Genomic DNA, 16,958 nt, shown 5'->3' with positions numbered 1-16,958 from the left:
GGAAGACATAGACATGGCCAACATGCACATGAGAAAATGCTCTGCATCACTTGCCATCAGGGAAATACAAATCAAAACCACAATGAGATACCACCTCACACCAGTGAGAATGGGGAAAATTAACAAGGCAGGAAACAACAAATGTTGGAGAGGATGTGGAGAAAAGGGAACCCTCATACACTGTTGGTGGGAATGTGAACTGGTGCAGCCACTCTGGAAAACTGTGTGGAGGTTCCTCAAACAGTTAAAAATAGACCTGCCCTACGACCCAGCAATTGCACTGCTGGGGATTTACCCCAAAGGTGCCCCTGTTTTATTGACATTCTGAATGCTTATAAGTAAATACAAATTTTTAAAACATAGGTCTGAAATTTTTCTTGAGGGGAAGCTATAGTCTTTTGCTTTTGTCTATTTTGGATCACATGAATTATTTAAGGTATTTATCTTTTCATTTAGTTAGCTGATAAGTAGCTTTTGTCTATACACCTGCATATAATGAGGGCAATAAAAGTTGAATTGAGACAGAAAGAAACAAACAAAAAACCAAAAAAACACCCCTATCTAAGGGCAATTGGAAGCCAAAAGGGTTTTTAGGAGGGAAGAGGGCTGGAGTGATCAGGCTAGGGTGGGAAGATTTTGAGGTGAAGAGTGGCGTCAGGGAGACAGCTTTTGGAGGCAGTGAGATTAATAGAGTATTTAGGAGAAGTGGAGTAGGAAAGAGGCAGGGCAGAAGCTAAGGCTGTTTCTGGGCAGGAATATGATAGACATTTGTAATTTTCACTCCCTGGGTCACTCCGCTTTTTTTACATTCAGAAAAGTTGATAGTTTTAGGGGAAAGAATCATTCCCATTGAGAATTTTGATGTGACTGTCAGTGAAGGGGCTCTGTCCATCCATGTTAGATGCTCTCTTCCCAGAATTCTAATCTTGAACGTAATGGCAGAAAGAAGGAAGAAATGTGAGTTTAATCTTCCTTTCTGGGCCTCAGCTTCCTTATCTGTATGTATCATTTAACATTCAAGAAACACTGCGTGGTCCATAACATTTTTTTTAAAGATTTTATTTATTCATTTGACAGAGAGAGCACAAGCAGGGGAGCGGCAGAAAGAAGGAGAGGCAGAAGCGGCCTCCCCACTGAGCAGAGAGCCTGATGCAGGGCTCCATCCCGGATGCTGGGATCATGACCTGAGCCAAAGGCAGATGCTCAATCAGCTGAGCCACTCAGCGACCCCAGGTAACATTCTTTTTTTTTTTTCCCCAGGTAACATTCTTATACTACATTCTTCCATCTTCATTCACCTGCACCCATTGCTTGGCTCCCCAGAACTGCTCAGCCTCTGTCACTTGTAAGCCTGGATCTTCAGCCTTTCCTTCAAGCTGGTGAGTGGATCTGTCCTTCCAGTAAATTCCCTCTCTGCTTAAGCCAGCCAGAGGTTTGTTCCAGTCATGACAAGACTGAAGTTGGAAATACAAGAGCTGAAGATTTGGAACACATTGAGGCATGGTGGTGGTGGTGGTGGGGTTATACTGGTAGTTGATGAGGTCACTAAGGGAGAATTCATAGAAAGAGAAAAGAAGACCAAGAAGAGAGTCTGGAGGATGTGGAAAAGAAGAAAGGAAACCGACATGCAACCTAAGAAGGGTCAGTTAGAGTTGGCCAAGACAGAGTGCAATCCTGGCAAAAAAGAGAACTTTTTCAGAGCAAGGGAGCGGTCAGCAGTGTAAAATACTGGCAAGGGTGTCAAGGAGGGGATGTAAATGATTAGGGGAGGGAGGCAATTAGAGGTCACTGGGGACCTTAGGAAGAGCAGATCAAGTGCAGGGGAGAGGAGTCTACCTGCTTCCCAGCCTGTAGGAGGATCAAATCAGTTGGCTTTAGTAAATGGGGAGGGGCCACCAAATAAGAGAGACAGACACTCTAGTTTCCCTGGGCTTCTGGAAAGAGCAGTAGTGCTGGCCTTCTCTATCATCCTTCCCTCTTTTGCATGGTTACTAAAATTTGCCAGCAAGCCCCTACATACCACTGGAGCCCTCACCCACCCAGGAGGCCTGTCCCAGGGGGTGGGGAGGGGGGGGGCGTCTGTCTCAGATTCACTTAGCAGCACAGGGGCCCAGCTGAGAGGCTGAAGTCAGCCCTGCCTGTTGTCCTGGATTCTACTTCTGCTGCTTTAGAGTCAAATATCTCCTTGTAGAGAATTTGGCAATCACAGCCAGATGTGAAGGAAACAAAAGAGATAACCACTGTCAACATTTTGCCAGATTACCTTCTTTTTTTCTTTACTTTTTTTTTTTTTTTTTAAAGATTTTATTTATTTATTCATGATAGTCACACAGAGAGAGAGAGGCAGAGACATAGGCAGAGGGAGAAGCAGGCTCCATGCAGGGAGCCCGATGTGGGATTCGATCCTGGGTCTCCAGGATCGCGCCCTGGGCCAAAGGCAGGCGCCAAACCGCTGCGCCACCCAGGGATCCCTCTTTTTTTCTTTACTTAAAAAAATATATATTTTTTAAATTATGAAACAAAATAGATCTAGAAAAGTGAGTCATTGGCTTTTCAGATGAAGGTTGTTTTCATGAACTATTGAACACTGTTTTTGTATATTTAAGCACTGGTCCGCAATTTTTATAATTTTTCAGGATTTTCTTTTTTTTCCCTAATTAATATTTAGCCCATTACTTATGCTCTTGACAACTTATACAAGCAAAGAGTTGGAATAGCAGAAATGTTATTTAATTAAACTATGGCCACTTCACTTACCATATTGTGTATGTATGGTATGATTGAAATTTTGCAAACAATTAATTATATCTGCAGGGACCCACAGCCAGCTGTGATTGGTAGTTGTCTCAGACAAGGTAAGATTATGGATGTTCTTCATCATTTTCTGTGGCTTATTTCTTTATTTGGTTTGTATATAAATTTTTCTATAATGAGTATGTATTTCTGTTTTAATAAGAAAAATAGAAATAAGAACAATAATAATTAACAGCTGACTGTAAAAACTTACCATATGCTAGTATGCTAAATGCTTGATGTAAGTTCTCTTATGAAAGCAACGACATAACATAAACACTATTATCCACTTTTTCTTTAATATTTATTCATTTATTTATTTATTTGAGAGAACACATATATGCTCATGAGCCAGGGGAGGGGCAGAGAGAGAGGGAGAGAGAGAATTTGAAGCAGACTCCCCGCTGAGCTGAAACCAAGAGATGGGCCCTCAACTGACCAAGCCACCCAGGTCCCCCACTATTATCCACTATTATTTTAAAAATAAACTTTATAGAGGTGCCTGGGTGATTCAGTTGTTTAAGCATCAGCCTTTGGCTCAGGTCATAATCTCAGGGTCCTCGGATCAAGCCCCACATCTGGCTTCCTGCTCAGTGGAGAGTCTGCTTCTCCCTCTTCTCCCTGCTTATGCTCTTTGTTGCTATCTTTGTCTCTCTCTCAAATAAATAAATAAAATCTTTTAAAAAAATAAAATAAACTTTTTATTTTAGAATAGATTTGAAGGAAAGCTGCAAAGATAGTAATATAATTCCCATATTGCTCACACTAGTTTCCCCTATTGTTAACATCTTGCATTAATATGGTGTCATTGTCACAACAAATTGATTGATATTGGTACATTATTATTAAGTAAGGTCTATACATACTTTATTCAGATTTCCTTAGGTTTAACCTAATATCCTTTGTCTGCTCCAGAATCTCATATAGGATATCACATTACATGTAGTCTCCTTAGGCCATTCTTGGCTAAAACCCTTTCTCCAATTCTCCTTGTTTTTGATGACCGTGACAGTTTTAAGGAGTGCCAATCAGATATTTTGTCAGATGCCCCTTAATTGGGGTTTTATGTATTCAGTCATTTCTATCAATACAACCTCATGGATATTTTAATTTTATACTTTGAGTTAAAATCCAATTCTATGTTATTTATTTTGTCACCCAAAATGTTCCTGTTCTGGCCACTTGGAGCTCTTTCTCTGGCTGGTTTCTGTTTGCCTTTGACATACCATCATTATTATCCCCCTCTTAGAGATGAAAAGACTGAAGTCAAGAGAAGATGAATAAAAGCCCCAGGATTATACTGATGGTCAGTAGGAGTCTCTTTCTAACATCCAGGCAGAAAGTATGACTACTATACTTCACTGCCTTTTGAAGTGATTTTGCAACCTTGAGATATCATTGAGGATTTCTATCTTCTCAAAGTGTTTTAAATCTACTTTTATTTTTTATTTATTTACTTTATAAATAACTTTTTAAAATATTTATTTATTTATTTATTTATTTATTTATTTTAGAGAGAGAGTGTATGAGTACACAGGCACAAATGGGGGAAGGGTAAGGAGAGAGAATCTCAAGCAGACTCCCTGCTGAGCACAGAGCCTGACCTGGGGCTTGATCTCATGACCCTGAGATTGTGACCTGAGGGTGAAGGGCATTGAGGTGGGCACTTGACGGGATGAGCACTGGGTGTTGTTCTATATGTTGGCAAATTGAACACCAATAAAAAATAAATTTATAAAAAAAAAAGAAAGAAAGAAAGATTGTGACCTGAGCTGAAACCAAGAATCAGATACTTAACCAACTAAGCCACTCAGGTACCTATAAATCTAGTTTTAAATTTCTAATTTAAAAAAAAAAATATTTAGAGCGAGAACGCTGGGCCAGAAAGGGGAGTTTAGGTACCTCCCAGAGTGAGACCCAGCGCCCGCTCCCACTCCTCGCGGGCCTTCGTCCCCGCCATGGCTGAGCTAATCCAGAAGAAGCTACAGGGAGAAGTGGAGAAATATCAGCAGCTACAGAAGGACTTGAGTAAAATCCATGTCGGGGAGACAGAAGCTTGAGGCGCAGCTAACAGAAAATAATATCGTGAAGGAGGAGCTGGCCCTGCTAGATGGATCCAACGTGGTCTTTAAACTTCTGGGTCCTGTGCTGGTCAAACAGGAGCTGGGAGAGGCTCGTGCCACAGTGGGGAAGAGGCTGGACTATATCACAGCTGAAATTAAGCGATACGAATCCCAGCTCCGGGACCTTGAGCGGCAGTCAGAGCAACAGAGGGAGACCCTGGCTCAGCTGCAGCAGGAGTTCCAGAGGGCCCAGGCAGCCAAGGCAGGGGCTTCTGGGAAGGCCTGACCCCATGGCGGGGGGGGGGGGGGGGGGGGGGGGGAAGGGAATGAGGCAGCTCAAGGGTCTATGCTGTAGCTAATAAAATGTGAAAACCCCTGGCTGTTTTCTGACCAGCCAAAAAAAAAAAAAAATTTTTTTTATTCATGAGAGATACAGAGAGAGAGGCAGAGACACAGGCAGAAGGAGAAGCAGACTCCATGCAGGGAGCCTGATGTGGGACTTGATCCTGGTACTCTGGGATCACACCCTGAGCCAAAGCAGATACTCAATGGCTGCACTACCCAGGCATCCCTGACAGATTCTCATTGGTCAGAGGTAGATAGGTAGGTGGGTTACCCTTCATATGTCCTTTTAGTTTAAAGTCCTATAATTGGCTAGGGATAGTGTTTCTCACCTATGCCTGAAATGGAGATCCAGTCAAGCACTTTCTCTAAATTTACCTGATGTGAAGATTTACCTGGGATATTTATTAAGAATAAATATTCCCAGGCCTTTTCAACAATTCTGAGAAAGTCAGGGATGGAGTCCAGACATTTTTAACACTTGTAATAAGCATCTCAGGCAAGAAAGTGGGATGCAAATTCTTATTCTTAGCTCTTGGCTCATCCTTTTCATCCTAGCTCGTCTCTCTTTGAGAACTTGGCAAGCTGTGTTTCAGTCTTAGGCCTCCTGAGGGCACAACCTGCCTTATGGACTTACCAGTGGTAACCAGGTGCCCACACTGGACTGGTGTTCAGTCCTTATCTGCTGTCCTAATAAGTTCTCAAATAGACTTCTCCACATGCAAATGCATGTCCTATTTTTATTAAAGTAGAGGATGTAGTACTTAGGGTCCATGGCTTCACAGAATTTTCTTTTTCTTTTTTTTTTTTTTTTTTAGAATTTTCTTTTTATTTTTCAAGGTTTATTTATTTATTTGAGAGAGAGAGAGAGAGAGATTGACTGCAAATGAGGGGAGGGGCAGAAGGAGAGGGAGAGAATCCTCCAGCAGACTCCGTGTTGAGTGCAAAGCGTGATGTGGGGCTCAGTCCCAGGACTCCAAGATCATGACCCCAGCTGAAATCAAGAGAAGTCTGCTTAATTGACTGAGGCACCCAGGCACCCCTAGAGTTTTCTTTTTAATCAACTTTACTGAGATATAATTTGCATACAATAAACTGAACCCATTTAAACTATAAATTTGAAGAGTTCTGACAAACATATAACCATGCACCAATGTAACCATGACCACGATCAAGATGCAGAATATTTCCATTTCTGTAAGAGTTCCCTCAAAAGTTCCCTCTTATCCCTTTGGAGCCAATCTCTCCTTCAGCCCAGCCCCAGGTAACTTCTGCTCTTCCTGTCAAAATAGATTAATTTGCATTCTCTAGAATTACATGTAAATGGAATAAATTGTATATTCTTTTGTGTCTGGCTTCTTTTCATTCAGCATTATAACCTTGAGATTTGTCTATACCAGTAGGTAGATCAGTCCTTTTTACTGCTGAATGGTATTCCATTAAATGGAACAATTTGCTTATTCAGTCACCTTTTGATGGGCATTTGTATTGTTTCCAGATTTGTCTATTGTAAATAAAGCCTCTCTAGACATTTGTGTACAACTCTGTGTATGGACATGTTTTTACTTCTCATGGAATTTTCTAGGACTAGGGTAGAGGTGGCCAGGAGTGGCGACATGTAAAACCCCTCCCTCATGCCTTAAGTCAATAAACATTTATTTGGACAATGATGTGCCAAGCCTGCACTGCAGACCAAGCAGGACAAAGAAGGCTCTCATGACCCTTTGGTGTGGTCAGCATTTTGGCAGAAGTGCTTCTGCAGAGTAAGCCAGCCCAGCCAGGGAGACCAAGAGCGCCTTGAAAATCTTCAGACCCACGTTCCAAGAAGGCTTCCTTTGGAATGCAGGTGTGTAAGGGAAAGTTTTTAATGCTTAGAGGTAAATATTTTTTAGCTAAATTATCTCTTTTTTTTCTCACTTAACACCAAGGTAGATTTCCCTGAGAGGTCGGAGTTTCTTCTAGGAGGAGAGAGAAATGTGAACAGACCGTTCTAGACCCTTCCAAATGTACCCAAATGTGAGCCTGGGCAGGGCCTCTGAACAATCAGAAAGAAAGATGTATTTGTTTCCCAGGGCTGCCATGACAACTCATCATAGACTTGTGGCTTAAACTATAGTCATTTTTCTTCTCACACTTCTGCAGACCAGAGTTGGGAATCAAGTTGCCAGTAGACCCACACTCTCTCTGAAAATTCTAAAGGAGAATCTTTCCTTTCTCATTCCAGAGTGGCTCCAGTTCTTTGGCTTGTGGCAGCATAAGTCTAATCTTCATATGGCCTTCTTGCCTGTGTTTCTCTCTGTGTCCTTTCTCTTGTAAGGACACCAGTCATTAGATTTAGGGCCCTCTCTAAACCCAGGAAGATGTCACCTTGAGATCCTTAACTGAGCCTATCCAAATAAGATCAGATTCACAGGTACGAGGGGATGGGACTTAATATATCTTTAGGAGATATTATTGAACCTACCATAGAAGGCGAAATATCAGTAGTTTTAAAAAAAAAACTTTAGCCCAAAAACTAATAGTAATACAAGTCAATATTATTACGAGTTTCCTATGTGTCAGGATCTGTCCTAAACACTAGCCATAAAATATCCCACTTAATCCTCTCAGCAATTCTGAGGCAGGTAAGATCATTAGCTTCAATCTGACAAAGGAGGAAACCATGCATGGTACCAGGAGCTTCATTAACATATCCATGGTTGCAACAAATAAGCAGTCCGACCCCAGAACCATTGCATCATTTTAGCAGGTATTGAGGAGAAGCACATCCCAGAGCATGCTCTGCCCCTGTGGTTTTTGGAGATTTTGAACATCTTTTAGGGCCTGGGAGAGTTGGGGTGGGGGGTGTAAGCAGTGGGAGGGGCCTCCCAGGCCTAAGCCTGTAGACTGGGGAGGAGGGAGAGATGGTATGTCAATCTACTGCCTGGCTGGCTCTGTCCACCAGTCCTTTTCAACCCTTGAGCCTGGGGACCACCATGAGGCAGAAGGACCAGGCAGGAACCAATACAGAATCTTGGGAATAGAAGCTGAGGTGACATCTTACTTTTGAAACATACATCTCAAGCGTAAGGCAGGAAGCCCAGCATCTGATGTGTGACAGGAATGAGGATGTTCAGGGTGAGGCTGGCCTGCAGCTGGGAGCTCCTTTGGGAGTCCCATCCATCTGGTGCAGAGGTTTGCCCTCCCTGGGAGCCAGGCTAGACTGGGCAGCCATCTTCTTGACCTGATATCTATGAATGGACTTTGTAAAGTAAGATACTGACAGCATCACAAGTACCCAGCCAAGGAGCAGAAGAGAAACAGTGAATAGAGGGGTCCTCCCCCTTCAACTAGGGTTCCCTCTACCCACTTGAAGGATTTGTACTTTTCGCTTCATTCTTCCTTAGTGAATCAACCTACTTTCTTCAGGTAACCAATTTTGAAACCTACCACTGTGCCTGGGTGGCTCAGTGGTTTAAGTGTCTGCCTTCAGCTCGGGTCATGATCCCAGGGTCCTGGGATCAAGCCCCACATCAGGCTCCCTGCTCAGTGGACTCTGCTTCTCCCTTTCCCCCTGCTGCTCCCCCTACTCAGTACTCTCTCTCTCTATCTATCTCACCTGCTTTCTCTCAATTAATAAACAAATCTTAAAAAAAAAAAAAAAAAAAGAAACCTACCCACTACCCATATGAACCCAAGAAAAGCTGAGACCAGTAACTGACCAACCCCAACTCTAGTGTGCAGATGGATGATACAGCAATGGCCTGTGAACAGTTCAGAAAAGCAGCCAGCACAAATTCAGTACTAGGCATATTAATAGGAGCCAATGTTTATTGATCACTCATGTGCTAGGCACCAAGCTAAGTTGTTTTTATGCATTCCCTCTTTAATTCATAGCTACCACCATGAGGTGGGATTATTACCTTGATTTCAAAGAAATTGACACTCAAACAAGTTAAAGTCTACCTGAGTCAAAAGCATTTGCTCTTGTCCCCATACATTAGTGGTTCTCAAAATGTGGTCCCTACATAAGTAGCCTTAGTATTACTGGGAACTTACTAGAAATGCAGGTGCTGAGGCCCCACTCGGACCTCCTGAATCTGAACTCTTTGGGCAGAGCCTAGCAGTCATCCTCCAGGTGATCCTCATGCATGCACAAGTTGGAATACCATTGCCCTGCATTATCCCGTTTCTTTGAAGATCCAGGCAGGCCAAAATAATCTCATTTTCTTTTGTAATAGGATGTCCAGAGTGGCAGATGAAAAAGATACCCTGTCTCTAGAGTTCAGCAAACCCTTTGATCTACTTATTAAGAAATCTTAAGGAAAATGTGGAGGAGATTGATTGGGAAGGAGGCAGAACACAGCAGGATGATGAGTTACCCTACAGGCAGATAGGATGAGTGACAGTTAGACAGTCATACCCTGAGAGTGTGAGTTGACAGGTCGGTACAAATGTGGTAGGAAGTCTCTACTGAGGAACATCCCAAAGTGCTGCCCAGTTTGGGCTTCAATAAATAGTGTAGAAGATGGCATGGTATCAGTTCAGTAGATATCACAAAGCTGGGGGAGATGGGAAGTACTTTGGATAACAAAATGTAGACCCAACATGATTTTGACCAACCAGAAACAGAAATTAAGTATAAAATCGAGCACATGATCACCATGTATGGTTGTGTAATCTGTTCCCTCCCTAGTGCATTTTACTTGGGTTGAGGGATTAAATGGGAGCTGAAATAAAGGCACTTTAGTCAATTTCACCCACAAGAGGAGGACCCATTTTGAAGTTGACGTTAAAGGTTATTTTATGAACTTGCAGCAGTGTTAACCCATTATTTTTTTTAACTGGGGTAAAATATATACAACATAAAAATTGCATTTTAATCATGTAAACAATTTTTAATTGTGGTAAAACATATGTGATGTAAAATTTATATTTTTGATAAATTTTCATTGTACAGTTCAGTGACATTAAGTACATTCACATTTTGTGCAACCATCAGCAATATCTATTTCCAAAACATTTTCATCATCCTAAACAGAAACTGCACCTAGGAAGCAACAATTCCTCATTTCCCTCTTCTCTCAGCCTCTGGTAACCTCTAGTCTACTTTCTCTCTCTCAGAATTTTCCTATTCTAGGGGATCCCTGGGTGGCTCAGTGGTTTAACGCCTGCCTTCAGCTTGGGGAGTGATCCTGGAGTCCCCGGATCGAGTCCTGTGTCGGACTCCCTGCATGGAGCCTGCTTCTCCCTCTGCCTGTGTCTGTGTCTCTCATGGATAAATAGATAAATCTTTAAAAAAAAAAAAAAAGAATTTTCCTATTCTAGATATCCTATATGAATGAAATCATACAGTATTTGTCTCTTGGTATTTAGCTTATTTCACTTAGCATAATGTCTTGAAGTTTTATCCACGTTGTAGCAGGCATCAGAATTTCATTTCTTTTTATGGCTGAATAATATTGTCTTGTACATACAGACCACAATTTACTTACACATTCATCTGTTGATGGACCTTCAGGCTATACTTACCTTTCAACTCTTGTGAATAATGTTGTAATGAACATGGGTATACAAGTGTCTGTTTGAGTCCCTCTTTTCAATTCTTAGAGGTACATACCCAAGAGTAGAATTCCTGGATCATAAGGTAATTCTTTTTTAGCTTTTTGAGAGACTGTCAAACTGTTTTATACAGTGGCTACACCATTTTAGATTCCCAACAGGATATGCAAGCATTCTTATTTCTCCTCATCCTTGCCAACACTTAGTTTTGTTTTCTTTTAATTCTAGCCATCCTAGTGGGTATTAAATAGTATCTAATTATGATTTTGATTGGCATTTCCCTAGTGATTAATAATGTTGAGTGCTTTTTTTCCATGTGCTTTTTATTATTTGTATATATTCTTTGGAGAACTATATATTCATGATCCTTTGCCCATTTTTTAATTGGTTGTTTATCTCTGTTGTTGAGTTATAGGAGTTCTGTATATGTTCTGAATATTAAGCCCTTCTCAGATATGTGATTTGGAAGATATTTCCCATTCTGTTGGTTCCTTTTTCACTCTCTTGATGGTGTCTTTTGATGCACGAAAGTATTTAACTTGGTGAAGTTCGATTATTTATTTTTTTATTTTGTCACTTGTGCTTTGGTATCATATTGAACAAACCATTGCTAAATCTAAGGTCATGAAGATTTCATTTCCCCCCATGATTTCTTCTAAGAGTTTTATAGTTTTAGCTCTTTAATTTAGGTCTTTGATCTATTTTGAGTAATTTTTATATACACTATGATGTAAAAGTCTAACTTCATTATTTGCATGTTGATATCCAGTTTTTACAGCCCCATTTGTCAAAAAGACTGTCCTTTTCCCCTATTGAATAGTTTCAACACTGCTGTGGAAAATCAATTGACCACAAACATGAAGGTTTATTTTATTTTGGGGCTCTCAATTCTACTCCAATTTTCTATACATCTATCCTAATGCCAATACCACTGTTTTAATCACTGTAATTTTGTAGCATATTTTGGAATTGGGAAGCATGAGTCGTCTTCTTTTTTCAGATTGCTTTGGCTGTTTAGGGTTCCTTGAAATTCTATATAAATTTATTGTATTTTATTTTTTTTTATATAAATTTATTTTAAAATGGGTTTTTTCATTTCTGCAAAAAAAAAAAAAAAAAAAAAAAAACCACAAACCCACCATTGACCTATCACTTTTTTTTCCTTTAGAGAGGGAGAGGAGGCAGGGGGAAGGGCCGAGGGAGCAGGGAGAGGGAGAGAATCTCAAGCAGGCTCCATGCCCAGCACAGAGTCTGATGTGGGGCTTGATCTCACAACCCTGAGATCATGACCTGAGCCAAAATCAAGAGTCACTTAACCAACTGAGCCAGTCAGGGGCCCCTGACCCACCACTTCTGATTAAAAACAATATTAGTGTCACCTCTCCACAATGGGGAAGCAATGTGGCTAAACAGCAGACCCTATAGTACCCCAAATAACCAATTTAAGCCAACAGTGCTTCATGGCTACCCAAAACAGGTGATGTTGGGTTCTATTTAAACCAGTGCAGGAGGAGAGAAGCCCTGTGTTCTGTACTCTACCCACTGAGGCCCACATTTTTCTAGAGGGCTCTTGAGACCATAGATGCTGTCCCCAGGGATAGAATAATTTGCTATTTTTTTAAAGATTATTTATTTATTTATTTGAGAGAGAGAGAGAGCATGAGCAGGAAGAAGGGGCAGAAGGAGAGGTCACCAGACATGTGCCTGATCCCAAGACCCTTAGATCATGACCTGAGCCAAAGGCAGACACTTAACCAACTGAGTCACCCAGGTACCCCTATTATTATTATTATTATTATTATTATTATTATTATTATATTCTTACTAATGTTTTCATTAGTAGAGAGCACTTAAGGAAATTGGAGAGATGACTGGGTAGGTTAAAGGAAGGGATGCATGACAACTTTCAAGTATTTGGATGGCTCTCCCTCTGCCTTTCTGTTTACTCTTTCACTTATAATGCAAAAGATTTCCTACAGGCAGTCCCGGTGGCCCAGTGGTTTAGCACCGCCTTTGGCCCGGGGTGTGATCCTGGAGACCCAGGATCAAATCCCACATCGAGTTCCCTGCATGGTTGTTTATCTCTGTTGTTGAGTCTCTGTGCCTGTGTCTCTGCCTCTCTGTCTCTCTCTGTGTCTCTCATGAATAAATAAATAAAATTAAAAAAAGAGAGAGATTTCCTACAGTTATATGAAGACAAATGATCAGGAGCCAGCCCAAACTGCTTGGTTTCTAACCATTGGCAATGTTTTTAACCATTACACCAGTTCAAATCTGGAATAAGCTGCCTGCCTTGGGAGGTGGTGAGTTCCCTGTCATGGGAAATGCCCAAACAGAGGCCAGGTGATGGATTATTGATTCAGTATGGCATTCAGTTAATGACCTGAGAGACTCTTTCAATCATGGAGCAGAGCTTGTAAAAAAATTAATCTGAGTGTGGCCACTCCTTCTTCCCAAAGCATCCTCTCTATGACAGCTGCTGCAATGGGTGCTGGGAACAACATGGCTGTCAACAAGAATCTACTTGTTCAGGTGATGTTTCAATATCACTTTAAAAGGGGCAGTGGCACCTGGATGGCTCAGGCAGTTAAGCATGCTACCTTGGTTTCAGCTCAGGTCATGATATCAGGGTTGTGAGATTGATCCCCGTGTCAGGCTCTATACTTAGTGTGGAGATTCTCTCTCCTTCTCCTTCTGCTCACCGCTGCCAAATAAATAAATAAAAATAAAATCTTATTTATTTTTTAAAAAAGATTTTATTTATTTATTCATGAGAGGCAGAGAGAGAGAGACAGAGAGAGGCAGAGACACAGGCACAGGGAGAAGCAGGCTCCATGCAGGAAGCTTGACGTGGGACTGGATCCAGGGTCTCCAGGATCACTCCCTGGGCTGAAGGTGGCGCTAAACCGCTGAGCCACCCAGGCTGCACAATAAAATCTTTTTTTTTTTTTTTAAAAAAAGGGGGCCAGGGTAAAGTTCTGGAAAGAGCAGACAAACATAGGTTTGAATCGCAGCTGAGTCTCTAGCATACACAGCCCTGGCAAGTTTCCTAATCTCCCCATGTCTCAGTTTCCTAATTTGTACAATAGGAAAATTATACCAGCGATAGCCAGCCATATACAACCTGTTTGCTCATTCCCAGTCCTGGTGGCACCACTGCCCATAGGTCTATCCTATCTTCTGGAGCATCTGACCTAGCCTGGCCAGTTAGAGTTGCCTTTCCTCTGTCCACTGAATAGATATGTGACCTTCATAGGAGCCAGTCAGAGTCTCCCCATGTAGTTTGCTCTATACATGGAGAGCGGGCTGCTCTCTTCCCCTGGTACTGAGGGCTGTAAAGGCATCTGGGCTTGGGATCCCTTGGACATCTTTCCAGCTGTGCAGGCAGAAGGTGTCTGAGCCAATACAGAAGGTAGTCAGTTTAAGAGCTGGAGCTAAGGGGCATGGCTGGTTCAGCTGGTAGAGCATATGGCTCTTGATCTCAGGGTCCTGAGTTCCAGCCTCATATTAGGCATGGAGCTTACTTAAAAAAAAAAAAAAATTGGGATCCCTGGGTGGCGCAGCGGTTTGGCGCCTGCCTTTGGCCCAGGGCGCGATCCTGGAGACCCGGGATCGAATCCCACGTCGGGCTCCCGGTGCATGGAGCCTGCTTCTCCCTCTGCCTGTGTCTCTGCCTCTCTCTCTCTCTGTGACTATCATAAATAAATAAAAATTTAAAAAAAAATTAAAAATGCTGGAGCTAATGAGGGGCTGGCTCAGTTGGAAGAGCATGTGTCCAAAAAAAAAAAAAAAAAAGGTAGAGCGTGTGTCTCTTGATCTTGGGGTTGTGAGTTCTAGTGCCACACTGGATGTTTTAAGATTACTTAAAAAAATAAATAAACTGGGCACCTGGGTGGCTCAGTCGGTTAAGCATCTGCCTTCAGCTCAGGTCATGATCCCAGGGTCCTGGGATCAAGCCTCACATAGGGCTCCCTGCTCAGTAGGGAACCTGCTTGTTTCTCTCCCAATTCCCCTGCTTGTGCGCTTGCTCTCTCTCTCTCCCAAATGAATAAAAAAATCTTAAATAAATACATAAACTTAAAAAAAAAAGAGCAGGAGCTAATGAGAGAAAGCCTACACTAATCTGACTCCAGTCTAGATCCAGCTATGTGTAAAGTCCATTCCTGTTTTTATCAGTTCTGTGAGCAATAAATATCTTTTTTGGCTTAAGCTAATTTGAACTAGGCTTCAGTCAGTAGGAGCCAAAAACACCCTGACCAGTATATCTTTCTGCAGGGCAGTTGTGTGGATTAAAAGAAATCACATTGCAGAGTACCTGGCACCTAGCAGACATTGTGTGAGAGACTAACAAGCCTGCCTGCTTTTCTGGTGTAACCATACTGACAACAGAGGCAGATGGGAATGGATTGTTTGTGCGGGTGTATGCAGGAAGTGAGCATGTGATCCCAGCTGGGCCAGTCAAACTGTTTCTCTGGGCTGTTCTGAGGGCAGCAGCAGGGTCACTAAGCTGATTTCCATGGCCAAGCTCCCTGTCCCATGAAGAAGCCCATTTGTGATAGGAGAGAATGACACTGACATGCAAAGAGTGGGAGAGCCCAGGACAGTTGAGTCTGGCCGCCAGCATTCTGAAGACCTGCTGCTCCCTCTCTGCCATGTGCTCCAGTGAACTGCTCCTTCTCTTCAGTTTGAACTGGATTTCTATCCCCTGCCACAGAAGGATTCCTGACTAATGTGCCTGGAGGCTAGCTGAAGTGAGGCCAGAAAAGACCCACTGGGTCAGCTCTGCAGCTGGAATGCTCTGTCCCTCATTCCTGGCATGGGAAAAGCCAACATCTTTTCCTGTCAAACATCTCTCACATCCAGTGTCTGGGGCAGACTGGGTCCTTGAGGGGAACAGACAGGGCTGAGGCAGGTCACTGATGTCATGGTCTACTACTCTCTCTAGTTGCCACCATTCAAATCCTTGACTAAACTGTTGCCCCGTCTCTAAACAGTATCCTATCTGACCAGTGGGACTATTATAATGACTGCACGGTGAACAAACTTGCCTCCCCCACCTTCTGTCTAGTTTAGGGAAGAGGTTCGGTTCCCCTTCACCCTGGTTGGTGAAGGTGAGAGCATGAGTGGTCTGGGCTGAGCCACCATGACAGATTTGATAAGTAAGGCAGAGTCCAAGCTTGGTGACACTTGGGGCACCCCTCTAAGGCTTCACCAAACTCTATCCTGTGTACCTGGCACAGTGCCATCCACATTTTCTTTTGTGTGTTAACCAACAATCATTTGTTGAGCAGGTGCCATGTGCTGGGCCCTGTGCTAGGAACAAAACAAAGCTCACATTCTAATGCAGGGAGACAATAGCTAAAGTAAAAAATGTATAGTGTGTCAGACATCAGTCATGGAAATAACAATCAGGGGACGGGAAGAAAGGACCAGGGAGGGTGAAGATGGGTTACAATTTTGTAAAGGATAGCCTTTCCAAGCAAGAAGTTGGGGAGCAAGGAGGAGCATGCCTGGTGTATTCAAAAAATGGCAAAGTATTGCTGGTGGGAATAAAAATGGTACGACAGCCCCTTTGGCAAGCAGTTTGGTGCTTTCTCAAAAAGTGAGTTACCATTTGACCCAGCAATTCCACTCCTAAATATCAACTCAAGAGAAACGAGAACACAGGTCCACACAGCAGCATTATTCACAAGAGCCAAAAAGTGAAAAGAAACCAAATGTCCATCAGCAGATGGAGAAACAAATGGCAGTATATCCATATAGTGGAGTATTATTCAACCTCACAAAGAGATAAAAGCACTCACTGATCCCTGTTACAGCATGGATGAGCCTTGAAAATACTATGTTATGTAAAAGAAGCCAGCCACAAAAAAAACCACAAATTGTGAGATTCCATTCATATGGGTGAAATGTCCTGCCTAGGCAAATCTGCAGACAAAAAGTAGATTATTGGATGCCAAGGGCCGAGGGCAGGGGCAGGGGCAGTGACTGCTAATGGGTCAGCGTTTGGTTTGGGGGATGTAGAAAATGTTCTGGAATTAGATAGTGGTGATTATTGTACAACCTTATGAGTATACTAAAACCCACTGAATTGTTACACTTTAAAGGGTGGATTTAGTGGTATGCAAATTATATACCAATTTTTTAAAGGAATGAAAAAACCTGAGGAGACCAGTGCCTCTGAGAGAGCAAGGATGAAGCCAGGCACACAACAGTGTA

The 16,958-nt window shown here is 42.4% G+C and overlaps 1 long non-coding RNA gene and 1 pseudogene across 1 annotated transcript in view; both read left to right on the top strand.

The window, feature by feature from the left end:
* The window catches only part of LOC140606368 (uncharacterized), a 35,480-nt gene that overhangs the window by 3,746 nt on the left and 14,776 nt on the right, over positions 1-16,958 (top strand). The window contains exons 2-3 of the long non-coding RNA XR_012008699.1: positions 1,261-1,379; positions 2,815-2,855. This is a non-coding gene — a long non-coding RNA (uncharacterized lncRNA). The remainder of the gene's footprint in view (positions 1-1,260; positions 1,380-2,814; positions 2,856-16,958) is intronic.
* LOC140606367 (prefoldin subunit 6-like) lies at positions 4,640-5,156 on the top strand (annotated as a pseudogene).

The sequence above is a fragment of the Canis lupus genome, chromosome 16 (genome assembly GCF_048164855.1).
Source record: "Canis lupus baileyi chromosome 16, mCanLup2.hap1, whole genome shotgun sequence".
In the NCBI taxonomy this organism is placed as follows: domain Eukaryota; kingdom Metazoa; phylum Chordata; class Mammalia; order Carnivora; family Canidae; genus Canis; species Canis lupus.
Note: the sequence above shows the minus strand (reverse complement) of the source record. Positions and strands in the feature narration are given on the sequence as shown.